Here is a 6703-nt window from a genome sequence, read left to right on the forward strand (position 1 = left end):
CCCCGGCCGCCTGTGTTGCTGCTGGCCGTGCCCGCCGGGAACACTGGGGGGCTGAGGAGCTGTTTGGACACTGGGGCAGGACAGAGACCATCTCTGGAATACGGTGTGTGGTGAGGAGAGTGAACACAAAGAGGAGGAAGAAGGAATATCTGGGAAATGCAGATTGTATGTGGAAGGATTAGAATTTTCTTTTAAGCATTTTGGTTGGTTCACTGGAGAAACAAGAGATTTTGAGCTCTGGGAGAATGAGTACCCACAGGCAGTATTGGAGGGGACTAGAGAAAAGGTAGAATAAGTCCCTGGATGAACTGATTAGAATGATACAGCAAGTATATGTAAGAAGGGATGAAGAAAAGGCAAAAGCAAAGGCAAAGGTGATGGCAGAGTTTTATAGCCCCAGAGGGATAAACTGCAGGGCCCAAGGGGTCCCCTGGGATAGAAGGGACGAGGGTTGGCCACAAGGATGTGGCAGAGGCATTCCCTCCTCAGCAGGGGAGAGCCAACCCAAACAGCGGTTGGGAAGGAATTAGTGTGTGTCTGCAGGGCATAGGGACACTGAAAGTGAGAATGTCCGAAGAAACAGCTGGATCCTCAGGAGGAGGAAGTCCAGAGGATAATGGAGATGGGTTGTTAGGGCTGTTAGAGGCTCCCATTATACCAGGGACCCACCACACTGGAGCCCTTGCTAACTTTTAAGGTGGGTCTGGATCAAGAAGAGGTGTGTTTCCTGGTAGACACAGGGGCCTCTCGATGCACTTTAAATTTTATCCCTAAGGGGGGAAATTGTCAAAAAGATCTTTGATTATTCAAGGGGTGAGTGGAAAGGATGAGCAAGTGCATTTTATTCAACCGCTGTTAGTAGATGTGGGGGATAGGTTTGAAATGCATGAATACCTGTTTGTTCCTAATTGTGATTGTAATTTACTGGGAAAGGATTTGATGGCTAAAGTGGGAACGCAAATTAGTATTGTGAAAATGATACAGACGCTAATGCTGTGGTAACTTTGTGTAAAATGTCTGAGAAGGCTTATGCTGAAATAAACCCAGAAGTGTGGGCACTCCAGGGAAATACGGAAAATTAGATATGGAGCCTCTCCAAATTACTTTGAAGCAACCAGGACAAGTGGTGTCTAAAAAGCAATACCCTCTTTCAAGGGAGGGAAAGAAGGGGTTTACAGCCTGTCATTGAGTCCCCGCTAAAGGCAGGGCTTTTTGAGCCCGGGATGTCTTCCTATGCTTTCTGGGTGTGACCAATTACAGAGGACAGTAAACAGTATTTTGCCTTTGAGTGGGAACAGGAGGAAAAAGAGAAAATGGTAAAACAACAATTGACCTGGACAGTCCTCCCGCAGGGATGTAGAGAGTCACCGGTTTTGTTTGGGCAAGCCTTGCAGAAAATATTAAGAGAGTTTATGCCACCCTCGGGAGTTAGGTTGTTGCAGTAGGTGGATGACTTCCTTTTTATCAAGGGAACAGGAAAAGGTGGTTGAAGAGGCTACTGTGAAGCTGCTTCATTTTCTTGCTGTTATAAATGAAAATGGTAATTCATGCTTGTGTACATAAATGTATATATTAATTGTACAAATAAAAACACCTAAGCCCAAACCCCAGGCCAGGGACGGAGAAAATTTCGCAAGCCTTGGCAGCAGCAGAGAAGACAATACGGCCAGGAATTAATCAGCATACAAAAAAGTCTATCTCCGGGTGGAGGTAGACCTTATCTGGAGCTATTAACACCACACCTGATGAAACTGATTAACATCTCAGAGTCGTTAAAGGAGTATCCCATTCCGAGAACTAAGAATAACTGCTCCAGGAATCAGAGATGGACAATTCATCATCCAAGACGGAAAATTCATCAGACCCAGGAAATGCTTTGTGCAGTCCAACTTCGGGACAAGAAAACATCATGAATATGCTAGATTGCGAGAAGAATAGAATTAATTCGGACTCTGCCCAAGAACTGTATAAGAAGGAACCAGCCGAAGCAGCACTGGTGAACTTGGGGATCTGACCTGATGATCTGACGTGATAGAGGTCAGATCTGTGTTCACCCAGCACCGATCCTGGGCTCGGGGCTGACCTTTTTCCGATCATGGCTTTCTGTGTGACCGATCTTTCGGCCGTGGAATAAAATCTATTTCTTTATTAAATTTAATTTGGCTGAATTTCTTTACTTCAAATGGTGACCCCAACGTCATCCGATTTGGGGTATCGCTGACCCTCTCTCCATCCGGGAGGTGCCCCGCTGATTCTAGCGGCCTGGTAGGATAGGTGGGTTCTGCGAACCAATCGGACCACCAAACTAAATTCAGACCAGTGCCATGATCGAAAAAGGGGGGATAAAAGGAGCTTTCGGGGATCTCAAGGGGGGACCCAGGGTAGGATCTCCGGAGCCGCGGCATAAGGTTTTTCACTCAGAAAACTCTACGTGCACGAAGAACCCACACAGGAAAAGGAACCATAAGTATTGCATGGTTGAGTGAAGGGTGATCGAGTGTGTGTGAGACGTGATATTATCACGAAGCGAGTGGGGACCCCAAGATCGCAGTTTCTCTCTCCCGAGAGGGAAGAGGTCGTGTGAGACGTGATATTATCACGATGCGAGTGGGGACCCCAAGATCGCAGTTCCTCTCTCCCGCGAGGGAAGAGGTCGGTCATGGGGGAAGCGAACGAAACGGGATAGAACTCCGTTCCACATGTCAAACCCAAATAACTTGGGACATTCGGGGGATTGATCACAGGAAGGCCAGAAGGGAAGGGAACGTTCCCTACGAGTTCGGGGAATTGGTAAACCTTCTGGTCTCGGACTAGGTACTCGAACTAGGTAGTCCAGGTAAGGAAAGTAGGTACCGATTAAAAAAAATAGGTACTGATTGAAGTTGAGAGCTGTTACCAGCGGAAAACCCCCAGAGTGGTTCACTGCGGGGCCAGTAAACTGGTAAAGAACAAAAAGTAGGTACCGATTACAGTTTAAGAAAAGGAACGCTAGCGAAACAATTCTTTTAGGAAAAATGGGGCAAAAGAAAAGCAAAGCCCAGAGAAAATCTCAAGAAAAATCCACGGAAAGAAAAGAACCAGGTATACCTGAAATTCCCAGAGGTAGTCCCTTAGAATGGATGTTAGAACATTGGTGGGACTGTCCTGAGAGGAGAAGTAAATCTAAAGAAAGGATGATATATTATTGTGTCGAAGTGTGGGGAGGTAAAGAGATCAGAGAACATCTAATTTGGCCCATGTTTGGCACCTTCAAGAAAAATCCACGGAAAGAAAAGAACCAGGTATACCTGAAATTCCCAGAGGTAGTCCCTTAGAATGGATGTTAGAACATTGGTGGGACTGTCCTGAGAGGAGAAGTAAATCTAAAGAAAGGATGATATATTATTGTGTCGAAGTGTGGGGAGGTAAAGAGATCAGAGAACATCTAATTTGGCCCATGTTTGGCACCTTTGAGAAATGGACATGCCAAAGCCTTAAGCAAACATGTGAACACCAAAAATACTCATAGCAAGGAAGAAAAAGATTACGCTAAAATATGGGAGTTCGCTAAAATGGAGTTACTCCCGATAAAAACTCATTTGGGTCCCGAAACCCAGAACAGAGTGTGGGATCCCTTAGATAACCTACTGCCCCCATATTTTAACCCTCTGCACCAACCTGTGCAAATTCAGGGACCCCAAAGGGAAGGTGCAGCCTCGGCGCTGGGACAGGTTCCGGTACCGCAAATCTATCCCCCGCTTCCACCCCCACCGCCAGCGGAGGGAAGATCTAGCTTCTCCCATTAAGGGAACCCACTCCCCCCCTGCCAGCAGCACACGGGAAATGATAAGACAAGCTGGGGTACAAGACTGGGAGCGCAGAAACCCACAGGGAACGTCAGGGACTCTGAAGCGGCCAATTCAGAGTCCCGGGTGTAATGCACAAACAGAGGAAGGGAGACGGAATGTGGTCGACCTAAGAAATATGGTAATACAAGGAGTGCGGGAGGCGGTACCCAGAGGACAGAACATGAGCAAAGTGTTCGGGGAATACCAGGGAAAAGATGAAATGCCTACTGAATGGCTTGAGAGATTAAGATGAAATTTACAAATATATTCTGGGACAGACCCAAATTCTCCAATCGGGGAAGTCCTGTTAAAAACGCAGTTCGTAGAGAAATCATGGGAAGACATCCGGAGAAAACTTGAGAAAATAGATCATTGGCAAGAGAAAAGTTTACAGGAGTTACTCCACGAAGCTCAGCGGACATATATGAGGAGGGATGAAGAAAAGCAGAAAGCACAGGCAAGGGTATTGGTAGCCGCAGTAAGGGAAGCCCAGAAACAAGAACATACCCCAGACCCTGCAAGCTCAACACGGAATACTGTCACAGAGGAGGCAGTTTCCCATCCAGAGACAAAATTCAGAGAACCGGAGAAATACATCGGGGGGTTTTTACTGCGGGAAGAAGGGGCATTTTAAGAAAGATTGTAGAAAAAGAATTAAAAAATGAGAGATCTTTCAGGAAGACTAGAGGTGTTAGGGGCTTTTTAACCTGGGGTCCAGAACATCCTGAGAGCCCTTGATAAAATTGAAAATAGGACCCCAGAAACAGGAGCTGATGTTCCTAGTAGATTCAGGAGCTGAATGAAGTATGGTTCATTGGTTACCATTGCGATGTGTTAAGAGCAGAGAAACCATAATAGAAATCGGGGCTAAAGGAAAGCCCTTTAAAGTTCCAGTTATTAAAGATGTAGAAATAGAATCAGACACCAGGGTATGCCTGGGAAATATTTTATTAGTAGAAGAAGCAGATTATAATTTGTTAGGGAGAGATTTGATGGTGGCATTGGAAGTGAGTCTAATTGTTCAAGAGTCTCGGCTTGTAGTGAGTTTGTATAAACTGACAGCAGAGGATGAGAACAAAATAAATCCTAGAGTCTGGTACTCAGAAGGGGAAGTTGGAAAATTAGAAATTACGCCCATTCATGTTGAAATTGAGAGACCAGAAGATCCCATTAGGGTCAAGCAGTATCCTATCCCGATGGAGGGAAGAAAAGGGTTAAAACCAGTAATAGATGTGCTAATAAAAAGGGGAACTCTAGAGCCTTGTATGTCCAGGCACAACACGCCTATCCTAGCAATACGAAAATCAGACGGAAGTTACAGATTAGTACAAGACTTAAGAGCAGTAAATGCAAGAACCAAAACCTTATTCCCCACGATCCCCAATCCGTACACTTTACTAAGTAATATCTCCCCTAAGGATACCTGGTACAGTGTGATTGACTTGAAAGATGCGTTCTGTACTTGCCCCCTAACTGAAGAAAGTCGGGACTATTTTGCTTTCCAGTGGGAAGACCCAGAGACTAATCGAAAACAGCAACTGAGATGGACCTCTTTGCCTCAAGGGTTTGTGGACTCACCAAATCTTTTTGGCCAGGCTCTTGAACAATTACTTAGCAAATTTGAACCTGTAAAAGGAACTAAATTGCTACAATATGTAGATGATTTATTAGTGGCAGGACCAATAGAGCTCGATGTAAAGGAAACTATGATAAGATTATTAAATTTTTTGGGAGACAAGGGACTAAAACTCTCAAAAACAAAACTCCAATTTACTGAACCCGAGGTAAAATATGTGGGACATTGGCTGACTAAAGGAAAGAAGAAATTAGACCCCGAGAGGGTAGCAGGAATTGTAGCGTTATGTAGGTACAAAAATGCTGTTAGTGAGGATCTTCTTGTTATTTTTCTAAGTCCGTGAGAGACTTTTCTCTCTCACAGAAGAGGTAGCAGGGAATGTAAACAACCAAGCCACCTGCAACCTTGGAAAGTCTTGTTTATGGTATAGTAGAAAATATTTTGATAATGGATGTTTTAGGATTTTGGCCAATCACCCCCAAGGGGTGGCTGGTCCTTTGTCCAATTAGACTATGAAGAAAAAAGTCTATAAAAGAGTTTGTAAAATAATTAAATAAATCAATCTTGCTGCACAATTCCTGCCTGCTGGATCTTCTCCTCCTCCTCCTCCCTATGGCTGCGGGACACGGTGATATACCGTAGGAACCAGGCCTGCGGTAATAGTGTGGTATGATTTTTTTTTTTTTTCCTTCTTTTAGGTCTGTTAATAAAATTTTTTATATTCTTTCAAGATTGGTGCCTGCTTTGTGTTTCTCCTAATTCTTATCTCACAGAAGGTAAACGGTAATGAGGATTTTGGGCCAAACCACCACACTAAATTGGTGTTTCTGCCCGGTTACAAACCCAACTCGCTACACCCACCTGGAGTACTTGTGCCAGTTCTGGGGTCCCCAACATAAAAAGGATGTGAACTTGTTGAGTAAATCCAAAAGAGGGCACAAAAATGATCAGAGGACTGGAGCACCTCTCCTATGAGAACAGGCTGAGAGAGTTGGGACTGTTCAGCCTGGAGAAGGGAAGGCACCACACCACAGAGAGACATGAAAACACAGAATAATCCTGAGTTGGAAGGGACCCAAACGAATCATTGAAATCCAACTCCTGGCCCTTCACAGGACACTCCAACAATTACACCATGTTCCTGAGAGAGTTGTCTAAAAACTTTGTGAGCTCTGGAAGATTTGAGGCTGGGACCATTTCCCTGGGGTGCCTGTTCCAGTGCCAAACCACCCTCTACGTGAAGAAACTTTTCCTGATATCCAACCTAAACCTCCCCTGACACAACTTCAGGCTATTCCAC

Source organism: Corvus brachyrhynchos, unplaced genomic scaffold (assembly GCF_000691975.1).
Source record: "Corvus brachyrhynchos isolate BGI_N302 unplaced genomic scaffold, ASM69197v1 scaffold388, whole genome shotgun sequence".
NCBI lineage: Eukaryota > Metazoa > Chordata > Aves > Passeriformes > Corvidae > Corvus > Corvus brachyrhynchos.